This window comes from Amphiura filiformis, chromosome 19 (genome assembly GCF_039555335.1).
Source record: "Amphiura filiformis chromosome 19, Afil_fr2py, whole genome shotgun sequence".
NCBI classification, from domain to species: domain Eukaryota; kingdom Metazoa; phylum Echinodermata; class Ophiuroidea; order Amphilepidida; family Amphiuridae; genus Amphiura; species Amphiura filiformis.
The window spans coordinates 31384273-31401734 of record NC_092646.1 but is presented as its reverse complement, the minus strand read 5'-3'; the positions used below and the strand labels follow the sequence as shown (position 1 = coordinate 31401734).

The 17462-nt window shown below is 37.8% G+C and overlaps 1 protein-coding gene across 1 annotated transcript in view; it reads left to right on the top strand.

Moving 5' to 3' along the window:
• The window catches only part of LOC140141182 (uncharacterized), a 574562-nt gene that overhangs the window by 410665 nt on the left and 146435 nt on the right, over window positions 1-17462 (top strand). The gene's annotated exons all lie outside the window — the stretch shown is intronic.

The window sequence follows — 17462 nt, the reverse complement described above, 5'->3', positions numbered from 1 at the left end:
TATGAATATTAATGAGCTCATTAGCATATTTTGCCTACATTGTCATTAATCCACTCTGCAGCACAAACGCAATCACCGATCAATTCCAAACTTGGTACGGTGATAGTATATGGTGGCCTCATGTGCTGTATACTTTTGTGTCATGTTATTTGCATATTTATGAATATTAATGAGCTCATTAGCATATTTTGCCTTCATTTCTACTCTTTACCTTAAATGCAATCACCGATCAACTTCAAACTTGATATTGTGATAGTATATATGGTGGCCTCATGTAGTGTATAGTTATGTGGGGGCCACCTTAATTACGAACCACGTAATTCTAGTTTTAATTTGAATTGAAGTGTTTAAGAATGAGAATAAAGGTAATGTTTTTAGCCGCTGTCGTCTCATATAACACACATGCAGGCAACATCATTATTTTTCGCCCATGTTACATGAAACGATAGATGCACGACAGCAGCTAAAAACAATACCTTTTTTCTCTAATTAGAGTTTACCTGGTGCATGGCAAATAAATCCTGAGGTACATCATTTTTCCCTCCATGATTGATGATGCACAGCATTATCATCCCTATATCTTCGTGTCAAAAATTGCCGTGATAGTACGGCGAATCCTCTCGTTTTTCAATAGCTACGCATGGCGATTTTGTTCGAGATAGGCCGAGCGACTCAGGCTAAGCATACCATTTACACCATTACGACTATCATATGAGATACCACCAAGTTTCTATTCTACACATTATTACGATTTGCGCATGCTCTAGTACCCCATATGATGTTGCTATTACAAGAAAATTTGATTTGTTTTCAGGTAAAACCCAGGTTTTGTTTTTAATACACAAACTTGAAATGTAATACACTAATTAGCGGCCATTGCTGTTTGATGTGGATATATTTTACTGCATTTTATAAGTAACAATTTTTAAATCGTAAATAAAAATTGTGATAAATTTAATTTTGAGAATTTACAATTATATAAAGGAACACATTTAGCCCATTCACCTAAGATCCAGGTGCTTGTATAGAATATTCAATCATCATGGTCTATAACACAATGCATATATGTAAACTTTCTTTATCTGTGTCAATAATAGAGAATTGATTTCAATATAATTGAATACATTTTGAGTTTGTACTTTACCACTGAGCGATAAAGCGATTGATTTCTAGCTAATCAGATAAGACTCCTTTACTTGCCGCGTTCGGTGAAATACCAATCGCCCGTCGCTCACCAACGGAGTATGGAGCTGTATGGAAAAAATATTTATAATATAGGGTGTTGCAATTGACACTGTGATGTCTATGTAAACATGGTGGAGTCAGTTTCAAATTAATGCTTCATTGGGCTAACTTCTTTTATGCCAGTTGAAATCCATACACCCCCTATAGAAGACATGACCTTAATCTTCCACACAGGGGGTGTAGATTTCAAATGGAATCATCCATTCAGGTAACCCCATCTTAAATTCACACTCCTTGTGGAAGATTAAGTATAATTATGTATTCCATAGGGGTGTATGGACTTCAACTGGAATTGCCCATTCAGTATAATTATAATGGGTTATTGTATTTAAAATTCATACACCCCCGTGAAAGATTTCACCATCCTCTTTAAAATTGACAAAATATGCCTTGAGAACAGCTTTTTTATTGTATAAATCAGTTGTTTATAATAAATGGTTGATTCTTTTTAGTATGCTCTTTGTAATAAATATATCGTGCATCTTATAAACAGTACAGTACTAAGAGGTTATTTGATTGTAAATAGCAATTGAGCTGAAATATTAAATCTATACTTTCAAGTTTGATTTTTATTCCATCGTTTCATAAGGTCAAATTGATATTATGCATCAGAAAGACAAATCAGTCCACTTCTATTGATTGATTTGCCTTCATGGGTTAAGTAAAGATGTGATGGAAGTATAACAGTTTGAAAGAGCTACCCAGCAAACACAAAACATTTTCAACATCATTCGCAAATGGTTATAAAAAGTTGTCAGAAAACGTTTAAATGTCGGGTTATATAAAGGGTATATTAAGGATATAAAACGTTTTCATAACACTAAAAATCATTTTTTGATAATCTACTGCTCAGCAAAAAAAAAATGTTTTACAGAAAAGTTTAAATGTCGGGTTATATAAAGGGGATAAAAACGTTTTAATAACATTCCAAATACATTTTTGAAAACTTCATACAAAACATTCTAAACAGAATGTTATTTTGGGGTTGAAAAAATATTTTGCGAAAAATGTTTGCCCAAAATATTTGCAATAATGTTTTAAAAAACGTTTTCATGACCTTTATATAACCCGACATTTAAATGTTATCAAAACGTTTTGAAAAAAAAAACATTTCAAGAACACATCTGTGTTTACTGGGTGCAAATATTTTAACATAATGTTATTCAAGTGTTGACAAAATATTTGGCAAAAAATGTTTGCAAAAATATTTTACAATAACATTTTTGAAAACATTTTAAAAATATTGTTGTAGTGTGTTTTCATACAAAACGTTTAAAAAAGTTTTCATGACCTTTATATAACCTGACATTTTAATGTTATTAAAACGGTTTTTTTTGTAAACCAAAAGCCAAAATATAACTTTTTTAAAACGTTTTTGTGTTTGCTGGGTATCAGTGGGTGGAACCGATCCCTATTGTTTTACTTCTGTTACCAAATGTAATTGTGAAAGCAGGCAGGTTGCAAAAGCAGGCAAGACTTGTGGTTTCAAAACTGTCTTGTCTTTCATTATGAATATCAGTACATGTAAAAAGTATATTTCATTTTCACACTTTTGTACTTGTAGTTTTAGTTTTGTATTTTGTACTTTTATATTCTGTCAAATAGTATATATATTATACATTAGTTTGCCTCAACTCCCAGCCTCAACTCGGTAGTGACGTTGGTGCTTATTCCGCCGGTCACAGTATCGAATTGCACGCGTAAAGATAATTGCACAGTGTTTGAACCTCTTGACAACTTCATAAAGTGCATTTTTCACACACAAACAAGTCTATTCTTCCGTTCACCTCAAGTTCGGCAGTGATGTTAAAATTGTTCGACTGAATATACAGTCTCTAACTACTAGGGCTCAACCGATTATCGAAGTCGGATATCGTATTGTAAACTTTTTTTAAATAAAAAAAAAATTCTAAGTTTTCGGCAACTTTAGAGAACCACTGGACCTATTCTAAAGTGCTAGGGTCATAGGTAATATGAAAAAATTACAGTTTGTTAATGTTACCCTTTATATGCAAACCACAAACTAATGTTTACCTTTTCATCTATTTCATATTATGAATGCATGGAAAACCAATGCATTTATAATATGTGATAGATGAAGAGGTAAACATTAGTTTGTGGTTTGCATATCAAGGATTTACAAAAAAATTAGATTGTTATAACAATCTAATTTTTTTGTAATTTTTGTAATTTTTTTTTTTTTTTTTTTTTCAAATTAACTGTGAATGATCCTTAGGCCAAAAAAAAAAAAGGTTTATTTGTCCATAGAGGCTTATGAAACAGTTGGGTCGGTAGGTCAGATTTTTTTTTTTTTACAGATATTGCACTTGAAACTGACAATTTGAAGACTGGTAAATAAGTCAAAACACACAGCACTTTACTGGTTTAACTCTTGAGATGGTTCTGCATGTTATACTGTTCATTTTCTTTACATTTTCTTTCTTTAAATTTAAACACAAATTAAAAAAAAAAGACACGGTCGGGACCAGGGTACACGGTCGGTCGGACGGACGTGGACAAACAAACAATTTTTTTTGGCCTTATGATCCTAGCACTTCAGAATAGGTCCAGTGGTTCTCCAAAGTTGCCGAAAAAATATCGGATCCCCGGATCGGATTGGATATCAGCTGATATTATAAAATCAATATCGGATCGGTAGACAAATGCCATATCGGTTTGAGCCCTACTATCTACGGCAGTAGATTTAAAAATAAACCTTTATAAAATTTAAGAGGGTGTGCTCTAATATTGAGAAAAATATAGCCTGCACTCATAGGGAAAGGTATCCTAACCATTATTTGCCATGCATATTTACCTGATGTTGATTTATAAATCTGAAGTCTTGACAGTCTTATAAAGTGTCACATACAAATGGACCAGTATAACATTGAAATGTTTAAACTGTTTAACCCCATGAGAACTACCTGCCGATTGGCCAAAAAGAAGTTTTCACTATCAATTGGCCCAATCAGCAACATTGTTAGAATAATTCACCACGCAAAAAAATTGGGGTGAATTATTTGCAAAGCTCCATTCTGATTGGTGATTAAAGTGAAAATATCATGTAATTGACCAATCAGAGGCAATGTTAGATCGGCAGGTAGTGCTCAGGGGGTTAACTATTATTGAATTCAGTATTCTGCCATATTGGTCAAGTACATTTCTTGCTACTGGTCAGTACAATGTATCCCAGTACTACCTGCCATGCAGGGGGAGTGGATGTATATTTGCCTCCTGGTCACCCCACCATGGTTAGGGAGTAAAAGCCAAAATGGTTTTCTGAGCTCAGCCAAGCTTTGTTGCTTTCACCGACAGTTCAGCTTCTGTAGAGCCTTCGATACTAACAAGCGAGCAGTATACCAATTTGTTGATATGTATCAGAGCCTTGAGCAAATCAACAGGATTATAAACACTTTTATAAACCATTTTGGCTGTCCTCCCTTAGATGCACATAGTCCTTCGCAGATTTTTTTATCTGTACAACTCTGCAACCCAAAATACAACTGCACTTTGGTGTATGTTGCACATATGCAAGAGGAAGAATAAAGCAAAATCAAAATTGTAAGGGGTAGCCTGGGAAGGGTAGGCAAACTCTGGAGCAGTATTGGAATTGTCTCCCTCACCATAACAAAATATTCAAATCTTTGATGCAGGTATATATTTAATTGCTGAATCCACACTTTGTAATGTGACTGTTCAACGCCAGAAGTGGGTAAGTGCAATAGCTATCATGTGTCGTCATGGCCAAATATTAACATGGCAGCTATTGCACTTACCCACTTCTGGCACTGAGCAGTCGAATGGTTTACTTTCTATGTGTCCCGCTTCTGGCACTCCGTGTATCCGCGGGTACTCATGCTCGTTGGCAAACTTTGAAAACACCCCCTTCTGAATCTCATTTCGCCAACTTTTCCATATTTTTAGTGATTTCATGAATTTTTTGGCCCTTCTATAATGATAATGCCTCTTTTTTCTAATATACCCTGTTTTGATTGAAATGCATAAATTAATGTACAGCACCTGCGGTTGTATGCATTATATAATTTATGGGATCGAATGTAATGTAATGTGCACCAAATGGACTAATGTAACTGTGATTCATAAATGAATTGAATAATCAAACTACAATGATTTATACATGAGATTGGTGAATGAAGAGCACCCTTTTTTCAATTTTGTGAACAAGTGTATGAAAAAAGACCCCTTTTTACTGTATTTCTTTATCTGCAAATACCCCTAATTTTGCGAAATTTCCGACGAGAATGGGTACCAGCGGATACACAGGAGTGCTGGAACCAGACTATGTGTGGGGGGGAAAGGGGGTTGTGTGTTGGGAGTGTGTGATGTAGGTCTGTGAGGGTGTGCATTTGCCAAGGCAGTGGCATAACATCATAGGCATGGAGGGTACGTGCCCCCCCCAAATTTAGAAAATCCCATAGGAAAATTACCAAACAACAGCTTGTGCCCCCCAATCAGACCCAGTGCCCCCCAATCATGGTGGGTGCCCCCCCCCCCCCAATTGGATGACCCACACTACGCCACTGTGCCAAGGTATGTGGGGGTGTGTGTATCGGGGTGGGTGTGGGGTGTGTATGTACCATGTGTTCGGTGTTGATGAAGTGTGTGTCTACATTTTGTGTTTTTATAACTTGTTGTGTCTTAAATGCTGCCGTACTTATAAGATATATATTTCGTGCAGCTGTGCCCAGTCCAGTAGCTACACTCTTGTATATAAATATATATGAAATAAATGACATTTCTTTGAACATAATAAGTCTTATGCATTCTTGCCACATTTGTACTGATGAATAATCTTTAAAGAGGGGAATATTATTTTCAGTGTCAGGGCTAAAAGCCCTCAAAAATTACTGTGGATCCATTGGTGTGCACAAAGGGGGTCACATGCCCTCCTTATTTTCGTCAATCGGGGGGAAATGCACCAATAGGGGGGAAATTGGTGAATTAGCTATTACAGCGAGTGAAGTGATGCGAAAATTTTTGAACAGTCTGGGGAATTCAGACCCTCCCCCACTTTTGAAAACCTGTGGGCACCACTGATTACTAGGGGAGCTAGAAGCACCTCCTTTGCACCCCGAACCCAACCAAACCAACTTTTTTAGGTTCCTGAGATGACCCCAAAACATAATCAGGATGTTCCGAAAAATGTAAACTGGCCCCAAGATGGCATCCAAAATGGCCGCCAGATCGGAGCCACTTTAAATGTGACTTGACCTTTGATCTTGATGACCTTTGCGGTTAACTTCTTTCATACTCTCAAAGTGTCAGGGATCAGTTTCCCTGAGCCCAAGCGGAGCAACTTTGACTTTGACCTGACCTTTGACCTCAGATGACCTTTGTGGTTTGATACTTTGCAAGTGCTGTGATTGTTGTCCCTGAGTTACCCAGCAAACACAAAACGTTTTCGACATCATTCGCAAAAGGTTATAATATGTTGTCAGAAAACGTTTAAAGGCATATATTGGAATGTCATCTTTCCCTGGGTAAGATCTGACACCAGGCCAGCCCATGGCCAAAGGGTAACATGAGTAGGTTTGTTTCACCTTGAAGGCAAGGATAGTCTTGCTAATATGGGCTAACTTTCCCCTAGGCCATCCAATATGCCATGAATTAGTAGGACTACAACTGGTATCTACTGGTCACTTTATACTCCTATTTCCACATCTGTTAATTTTATATGGGCCTTTAAATGTCGGGTTATATAAAGGGTATATTAAGGGTATAAAACGTTTTCATAACATTGAAAAACATTTTTTGATAATCTACTGCCCAGCAAACAAAATGTTTTACAGAAAACGTTTAAATGCCAGGTTATATAAAGGGTATACCTTTTCAGTTAGCAACCTGGACAACCGATTCTTTTGTTCTGCAAGGCTCACTCAGTCATTTAATGAGGCAATACAAACGATCGAATTTGGTGTTGAAATGAGCTAAATTTTGCGTTACACCTTTTCATTGTAAAATTAATTTTCTCGGCCAAATGAAAAGCAATCCTTTTCATTGTTTCAGTAAATGTCAGGAAAAACTGTAGTGCTTGATACTGGGGTTTTTTTTTTTTTTTATTGTTAAACTTAGGCGTGAAATTTAGTCATTTAGTGTAAGATTTTCGATTTTGATAGGCTTAAACTCTGCCCGCGAGCCTTTTTTTTTTTTTTTCTTTTAGCTTTTCAAAGTAAGATAGTTCGCTAATGAAGGATTTTTCCCAACTTTCTAACGCACATCACCGTGAGCGATATATCATAGTTTTGTCAGAATTTCCGTTTTGATTTCACCATCTTTCACTGTCGGCTGAAAATTTTTCAAAATCAACACGTGAAATCTAAGGCTAATACTAGCATTGTGGATCGATATCCCTGGGTTTAATAGGAATACCGGCATGGCTATAGTGTTGCCAGAACTTCAATATAGCAAAGAAATTCCCAGACCTATATAGCGCTCCTACTGATCATGTTTAACCAGAACACCCAATTGGGGATTTAATCGCTGGTCGGGCAATTTGCTTTCAATGAAAAATTGACCTGGATAACAACAAAGGAAATATCGACTATTTCTGCTGGTTGCTCTCGAGATAAAAGTACTCACCATTACCTACTTTTACTTAGTTTGACATTTTCGGTGGATGAATGGAAAAAGGGTAAAACAAAAACGGAACTTCTGACAAAACTATAACATATAGACCCACACGATGTGCTTTACAGAGGTGGGAAATATCTTTCTTTAGCAAACTATGTTAGTTTGAGACGCTAAAACATGAATTCCGTAAAAAGCTCGCAGGCGAATTCAAGGCCTATAAAAATCAAAAATATCACACTAAAAGACACAATTTGATGCTTAATTTTAACACCAGGATTTTTAAAAAAATGTATATCCAAGCACCAAGTTTTTAACTGACATTACTGAAGAAAAAGAAAATATTGCTTTATATTTGACCGAGAAAATTAATTTCATAGCAAAAAGGTGTATCTCTGAATTGTGCTGATTTTTACATGTATCGATCGACTTTTAGCGCGACTATTTAGGGAGTGTTCATAAATACTTTGGTAGGGGGGCTGGAAAATATGTAGGGGGGGTCATAAAATGTTAGGAGTTCTGAAGAGGGGGGGTTAAAAAAGTTTTGGGTGTATGAACAGGGGGGGTTAAAAAGTTTTTGGACATGTAGAGGGGGGGGTGTAAAAACTTTAGCAACATTAGTCCTGAAGGCAGTAAAAAACATAAAATAGCCTGAAATTTTTTTCGCGTGCTACGCGCGCAAATGTTCCCCTAAAACCAGACCAAAAGTTCATTCCAGATAAGGGTATTTGATCAGGTCGGTCCTTTATGTATTTTGAAAAGTCATTCAATATAAGTATGAAGTGTTAAAAATTGTCTTGTTGTCTATAACTTAATTTTGAGGTTTGTGTCAGTTCCTTCTGATGCTCTTTTAATCACCAAAAGACTGCAATAACTTTGTTCTTCTTTAGTGTTGACAATTTTACAATAATGTTTCATGCAGTACAGATTATTAATTTATTATCAACTAAATCATGTTGCTTTACAATTATAGGTGGAAGAATATTGGAGAACCGGGGTACACGTTTCCACCCCCTAATGTTTCAATGGGGGACATCCCCCTAAAGATCCTAGTAGGAGAAAAAAAACCAATAACTGCCCTATGCAACTTTTTTAACACATCAAAAAGCACCGTGTTTTGGGCCCAAATAGGGTAAAATTGCACAATTTTGCGCTTCGCGATCAAACGAACTGGCCCAGCAAATAGCAAAACACCCCATTTCGGCAGTAGCGTAGCCAGGGGGCAAGGGGGAAAAGTGCCCCCATGACAAAGATGAATGAAAAATGAAAGATAAAATCTGGAGGGCAAAGGAAAAGAATAGGGGCAAGGAACCCATTTTCCACCCAAATTCACCCTGATCATGGGCCAAAATAGTGTAAAATACAAAACGTTTGTGCGCTGTATGCGCACATTGTCACAATAAAGGCATTTTCATCCCCGTCATGGGCGAAAATAGTGTACAAATGAGGGGGGGGTCAAAATAGTTTTGAACCTAATATGAGGGTGGGTCAAAAAAGTTTTAGGTCCATTAAGAGGGGGGGTCAAAAAGGTTTTGGGTTCGCGAAGAGGGGGTTAAAAAAAAATTCGACATGAAAAAAAATTTCCAGCCCCCCCCACCAAAGTATTTATGAACACTCCCTAAGCATTTCTAAAGAATTGGTTGTCCAGGCGGCTAACTGTTTTAATAACATTCCAAAAACATTTTTGAAAACCTGATACAAAACATTCAAAGCAGAATGTTATTTTTGGGTTGAAAAATATTTTGCGAAAAATGTTTGCCCAAAATATTTGCAATAACGTGTTAAATGTGTTTTTATGACCTTTATATAACCCGACATTTAAATGTTATTATAACGTTTTGAAGAAAACATTTTAAGAACATTTCTGTGTTTGCAGGGGGGAAAATATTTTAACATAATGTTATTTAAATGTTGACAAAATATTTGTCAAAAAATGTTTGCAAAAATAGTTTACAATAACATTTCTGAAAACATTTTAGAAATATTGTTGTAGTGTGTTTTCATACAAAACGTATTAAAACGTTTTCATGACCTTTATATAACCCAACATTTTAATGTTATTAAAACGTTTTTACCCAAACCAAAAGCCAAAATATAACTTATTTAAAACGTTTTTGTGTTTGCTGGGTACAGCCCAATCGGAGCAACTTTCAATTTTACCTGACCTTTGCAGTTTCATACTCCCCGAGTTTCAAGAATCATTTTCCTCCATGTTACAGCTCAATTGTAGCAACTTAACAATTGACCTGACCTGTGACCTCAGATGACCTTTATGGTTTCATACTCTCCAAGTGTCAGGGATCATTTTCTGCCAGTTAAAGCCCAGTCAGAGCAACTTTAAATTTGTCTTGACCTTTGACCTCGGATGACCTTTATGGTGTCATACTCAAGTGTCAGGGATCAATTTGTGCAAGTTACAGCCCGATCGGAGCAACTTTAAATTTGAACTGACCTTTGACCTCGGATGACCTTTGCAGTTTCATACTCCCCAAGTGCCAAGGATTGTTTTCCTTGTTACAGGCTGATCGGAGTAACTTTAAATTTGACCTGACCTATGACCTAGAATGACCTTTGCGATTTTATACTCCCCAAGTGTCAGGGATCATTTTCCTTAAGTTCTGAGCAACTTTGAATTTGACCTGACACCACCCCTCCCCCACCCATGCTACCCTCCTGCACTTTCCCCCATCACCAAGTGATCTTGCACTCCTAATACAGTTCTCGGTGCCTCTTACCTGGTCCACTTACACAGCAAATAGCCCCCCTACCTCAAAAAAATAAATCTTATGTGAGATCCACTGTCAGCTATTCCCAAACCACACCACTAGACACTCCCCAGACATGTCCAGTTTGGTCTATAGGCCTAGCGCCTACTGTGGTTAAGATTCTGCCTTATAATAGGCCTTGTTCTACTTTGAGAGTTTCACAATACTTACTTTTAACCTTCTCGATAAAAATTCAAGTTGTGGCTTGAATGATAGTTGTTTTACCAAATTTTCTTGGCATTTCGAGATATGAAAAGGACCGAAAATATGAATATTTATCCAGGTCTTATGAGGAGTGTCAATTATTTATATTATATTCTTTATTTTCCCTTTCATTTGACTCCACTCAGGGGGTCATACAACTTAAACCCATATAAATATTAACCTGGTGAGTGTCACCCCTGGGTAGGGAAATATTTTTATTATAGGCCTATTCTTAGGGACCGTTCACAAACACTTGTTAGAGGGGGCCTGATGCAAAAAAAAAATTCATCACGAAAATCCTTTTTGACATGAAAATGTTGTCCATTTCAGACTAAAAGGTGAGTATTATAGGCCTAGGCCTAAGTACACTAATATAAGCTGATACATTCTGGGGGGCCACTCCCATATATTGGTACGCGCCATCTGTCATTAGACCCCCATTTTTTAGGCAAATCTGCCACCCAATGACCCCCTTTTAGCTCCTTTTTTCACATCAGCTCATACACCAAATCTTCACATTTTTGCGCATTTTGAACAAATTTAGCATTTTCTTAGCCATTTTAGCTGCCAAATTGCTCATTTTCACAAAGTTTTGCCCAGAAAGTTACTTTTTTACGGTCAATCATCATGATAGTCCCAATTTTTAGTGTGATGACTGTGACCCACATTTTCTTGGAACCCCCCACAAAAAATAGTTTACAATAACATTTCTGAAAACATTTTAGAAATATTGTTGTAGTGTGTTTTCATACAAAACGTATTAAAACGTTTACATGACCTTTATATAACCCAACATTTTAATGTTATTAAAACGTTTTTACCCAAACCAAAAGCCAAAATATAACTTATTTAAAACGTTTTTGTGTTTGCTGGGTACAGCCCAATCGGAGCAACTTTCAATTTTACCTGACCTTTGCAGTTTCATACTCCCCGAGTTTCAAGAATCATTTTCCTCCATGTTACAGCTCAATTGTAGCAACTTAACAATTGACCTGACCTGTGACCTCAGATGACCTTTATGGTTTCATACTCTCCAAGTGTCAGGGATCATTTTCTGCAAGTTAAAGCCCAGTCAGAGCAACTTTAAATTTGTCTTGACCTTTGACCTCGGATGACCTTTTATGGTGTCATACTCAAGTGTCAGGGATCAATTTGTGCAAGTTACAGCCCGATCGGAGCAACTTTAAATTTGAACTGACCTTTGACCTCGGATGACCTTTGCAGTTTCATACTCCCCAAGTGCCAAGGATTGTTTTCCTTGTTACAGGCTGATCGGAGTAACTTTAAATTTGACCTGACCTATGACCTAGAATGACCTTTGCGATTTTATACTCCCCAAGTGTCAGGGATCATTTTCCTTAAGTTCTGAGCAACTTTGAATTTGACCTGACACCACCCCTCCCCCACCCATGCTACCCTCCTGCACTTTCCCCCATCACCAAGTGAACTTGCACTCCTAATACAGTTCTCGGTGCCTCTTACCTGGTCCACTTACACAGCAAATAGCCCCCCTACCTCAAAAAAATAAATCTTATGTGAGATCCACTGTCAGCTATTCCCAAACCACACCACTAGACACTCCCCAGACATGTCCAGTTTGGTCTATAGGCCTAGCGCCTACTGTGGTTAAGATTCTGCCTTATAATAGGCCTTGTTCTACTTTGAGAGTTTCACAATACTTACTTTTAACCTTCACGAAAAAAATTCAAGTTGTGGCTTGAATGATAGTTGTTTTACCAAATTTTCTTGGCATTTCGAGATATGAAAAGGACCGAAAATATGAATATTTATCCAGGTCTTATGAGGAGTGTCAATTATTTATATTATATTCTTTATTTTCCCCTTTCATTTGACTCCACTCAGGGGGTCATACAACTTAAACCCATATAAATATTAACCTGGTGAGTGTCACCCCTGGGTAGGGAAATATTTTTATTATAGGCCTATTCTTAGGGACCGTTCACAAACACTTGTTAGAGGGGGCCTGATGCAAAAAAAAAATTCATCACGAAAATCCTTTTTGACATGAAAATGTTGTCCATTTCAGACTAAAAGGTGAGTATTATAGGCCTAGGCCTAAGTAGGCCTACACTAATATAAGCTGATACATTCTGGGGGGCCACTCCCATATATTGGTACGCGCCATCTGTCATTAGACCCCCATTTTTGAGGCAAATCTGCCACCCAATGACACCTTTTTTTCATCAGCTTACACCCAAAGACCCACTTTTATCAAATCTGCCACCCAATGACCCCCTTTTAGCTCCTTTTTTCATCAGCTCATACACCAAATCTTCACATTTTTGCGCATTTTGAACAAATTTAGCATTTTCTTAGCCATTTTAGCTGCCAAATTGCTCATTTTCACAAAGTTTTGCCCAGAAAGTTACTTTTTTACGGTCAATCATCATGATAGTCCCAATTTTTAGTGTTTCACCATGACTGTGACCCACATTTTCTTGGAACCCCCACATAATGACCCCCTTTTTTCGACAAAAATTGCCACCGACTGAGACCCTTAGTTTTGTACTCCGTTAGGCACAGGTAGGCCTACGTCACTTTCCTATTCGAGTCCCCGTCCCCCCATACCATTTCTGCGGTTCAGCAAAAATAAGAAGTTTTCTGAATTTACCACTGCACTAGGGGCCTACAAGTGCATCGGGAAATTCCCCAGCCCATGATTAATCAAAAATTTTGTTCCCGACGTGTTCTTTTAATTCACATTAGTATTATGCTCCTAACGTGCAAACGATAACCAGCCAAGTAAAGCTTACTGACTAATATACTACATCGCTGAGCGATAGCGAGTGAGATCAACTGAGCCAATGAGACAGCCGCTTTTTGTTATTATTAGGAAAAGCGCGCTACATCATTAGTCAAATACAAATCGCTCGTCGCTCAATGATGGAGCATAGAACACCGAAATCCTTGCCCATGCCGGCCTTGTGCAGGTGTTGATGATCATGTTGATGCTGATGAATGGAATCCCGGCATGGAATAACAAACAGGTCAGTATGAAAATTAATTATTTTCTGATAAAATAATGATGATCTAGGATTCACTATGTTTACAGTTCGTGTGACAGTGCCAACACCTGCAAGCAAATCATCCCGCAATGTCACAGCACCACGCAAGCAGCCTGGCACTGACAGACTGATTCACTGCAACAAACTGCCGGCTACTTGTCTTGTGTCGACCGATGGTTGACAAGTACAAGCAGTGCATGTTCATTTGTTTTTCTCTGGTTCAAGCAGTGCAAGTTGGTGCAAGGTCCAGTGTGAGTATACGTCATGCGACCCTGGTGACTCCTAAAAAAAAATGACTAGTAGACATGGTAGACACAGGTAGTAGGCCGCCTAGGTGCAGAGAATACTATCCTGAATGGCTTGCCTATTGCATTATTGCCTTTAATTATAATAGTACCGGTATTCAATTTCAAGAGAAAAAACAAACAAACATGCTCAGTAAGGTTTATTTAAACACAAATTTGATAAGGGTAGGCCTGCCCTACCTGGTAAGGAAAGTTGATGTTTAGGGGGGCTATCATTTTCTTTGGAAGGTTACAAATAAAAAGTCGGCGTTAAACAAAATTGTGACCCCCCTATTTTAGAAACAAACATTTTATGACCCCACCACCGATACACCTTAGTTAGGGGCTGTGCAATAATTATGAGCCCTGGGGAGGGTAAAATTTGGGGGAAGAAATTTTTAGCGAGCCGAAAGGGGGGGGGCAAGCAATTTTTGGCAAGCCGAGAGGGGGTCGATTTTTGGCACACATTCATGGGGTGCCTTTTAAATAAAACACTCTAAAAAGGCTTCGGAAAACAGTACGGAAACGCTTAAATTTTCCTGCTCGCTGCACTCGCAACATGTTGTAGGGCTATGTAGGTTTGTAAATTGGGATCCCAAAAATTTGGCATGCGCAAGGGGGGAGCAAAGAATTTTTGGCAGGCCGAGAGGGGGGGGCAAGTGATTTTTGGCGGGCCGAGAAGGGCATTTTGAAATTTTACCCCCACCCAGGGGGCTCATAATTATTGCACAGCCCCTTACCCCTAAACAGGCTAAAATTGTATTCAGTCTTTTTGAATAAAATAAACACACTACCTGTGGTCATCTTGTAACTCCCTACATTTTGGTCATCAAAATTTTATGACCCCCCTTATTTTTCTTTCCAAAAATTTATGACCCCTCGGTATATTTGGGACACCCTTCCGAAGAAAATGATAGCCCCCTTAAGATTCCCGTCACATTTTTGTTTTCATTAAATTCATTATTTGTTGATGTAAGACCATGTAAAAGCAGGGATTAATGCTTAGATCATCATTGCAGACATTTTACTATATATTCAAGAATTGAGTTTGTTTTTTATGAAAATGAAAAGAAATTTGTGCCATTTTTGTAATCACCAGGAACATGATGATAATGTTTGTGATGTGTTTTTGTTCATTTAAAGTGGGGCCACTGTCAATATGGATACAAACAGTAGAGTACCAGACAGCTCCAGTGAGTTGGAAGGAACCCGGTCAGAGGAAAGTGAAACTGAAGGGAGAGCCCAGGAATCGGAAGAAGATGTAAGCTATTTAGCAAATGATGATTAAATGTATGATTACTAATAAACATAATTTTTCACCAGGTTCACCTTCCCCAAATAATATAGGAAACAAGTGGAAAAAGTGATCCCGTCACGGAATTGAACCCAGGACCTCAGGTTTACAAGACCTGTGCCTTAACCACTTGACCATGGGAGCTTTGTGATTATTAGGCTAGTTGCAATTCAAACCTACATGTATAAGCATTAAGCAGTCACTTAAAACTCTCCGCACTGCAAGTAGCTAGGGACCGTTCACAAACACTTGTAAGGGGGGCCCTGACATTTTTTGACCCTCCTAAGGGGGGGGGGGGCCTGAAAAAAATGACCACAAATTTTCCTGGAAAAATTAAGTTTATATGCTTTTCTATAGGGTTGACCCATAATTTTCATGTCAAAAAGGGGGGCCCTGACATTTTTGAGGTCAGTAAAGGGGGGGGGCCGAAACATTTTTGTGATGAATTTGTTTTGCATCAGCACCCCCCCCCCTTACAAGTGTTTGTGAACAGTCCCATAGGGTCGTAAATGTGTGAGTTTTTCCCATGTTATATAATTACTGTTAAACACAGAGCTAACAGCTAAATCCAACACATCTTAAGCAGACTTTGTGAAAAAACAGCCAAAGTCATAGAAAATGTACGGGGAGAGATTCTCATATAATTCTCTTAGAGGGCATACCGTAAAATGGGGTAACTTTGGGCACTTTTCAGAGTTTTTAAACCACTGCTTCCAAACAAAACCAATTATATTTCTAATTAACTCTTTTTTGTGACATTAGGGTTCCCTTCTACACCTTGAAGTTGAAAAAGATTTTTTAATAATTTTGTAAGAGTGCCCTAGGGTTAAAAATGACCTGACCAAAGTTACCCCGCCTTTGGGGCAACTTTGGTCACAGTATTACATTCCATGAAGGAAAAAAATCAAAAAAATTGATCTTCGCTGAATATGGGCAAGTTGTTGTTTTTTGTGACATTTGACACCTTGCAAAATTAATCAAACACACATCCTTGCTCACAAATATCGATTTTTATTTTTTCTGAAAAAATGTAAAAAAATGCTGATTTTGGTCAAAAATCCCGCTTTTTGCGTAAATTTCAAGGTAATTACACATGAGCGACTATTATTTCTTCCAAACATATTTCTTAACAAATTGGCACCAAATATGACTAAAAACAATATTGCTGTACGAAAATATGACCATTTAAAAAAATATATTTGACCGACCAAAGTTACCCCGCTGACCGAAGTTACCCCATTTTACGGTATCACATACTAGTAGCTGTTTATCAACCTCCATATCTATGTCTGTGCTACTGTTGTGTGGGAGCATACTGTAACCCCCCCCTGCCCATCCACCCCAAAAAATCCTGGTGCTGCCACTGACCAAACCCATCTTGCAGATGTGAATACATTGATTAGGATAGGTGTTGTATCATTTTGTTGGTCTCATTGTCCTCAGAATTATGGCTCAATCAACATTTCTCTACGTATACATGTTCTCTGCCATGACCAGAATGTAGCGATGCAGTTTTCTCAACAATCACGTCATCATCTGATAAATCTTAATTTTGTTTTTCAAAATTGTTTCCCCTAGGTGCAGCCTGTATTTGGTCTTATTAATGTGGTTGAGAAGGTCAAGACACATGTAAAGTCTCCTGCAACTCTAGGAGGAAAATTTCCCAACTTCATGTCCGCACAAATCCCATACAAAGCTGGCATTCCAGCCCTCATTGTGAGGTTTGATCTAACTGATGTTTCCAGTTTGCCTCTCAAAAATGACGGCAGAACTCATAGTAGAATTTCCTCCTCTCTTGCATCTAAGAGAGATGGTTTGGATGAGATGCTGCTGCCACTTGTTAAGCCCAAAAGGAAAATGGAGGACATGATAGGTCCTGTGGTGAGTTCTGTTCTATTTCATTTTAAGAATAATATGTGTCTCTCTTATTTTGTATGTTGTTTTGTCACTCTGCCTTCGATAAAAATCCTAGCAGGATTGATAGCGCAGGCCATTAACCCCTTGAGCACTAGCACTACCTGCCGATCTAACACTGCCTCTGATTGGTCAATTACAT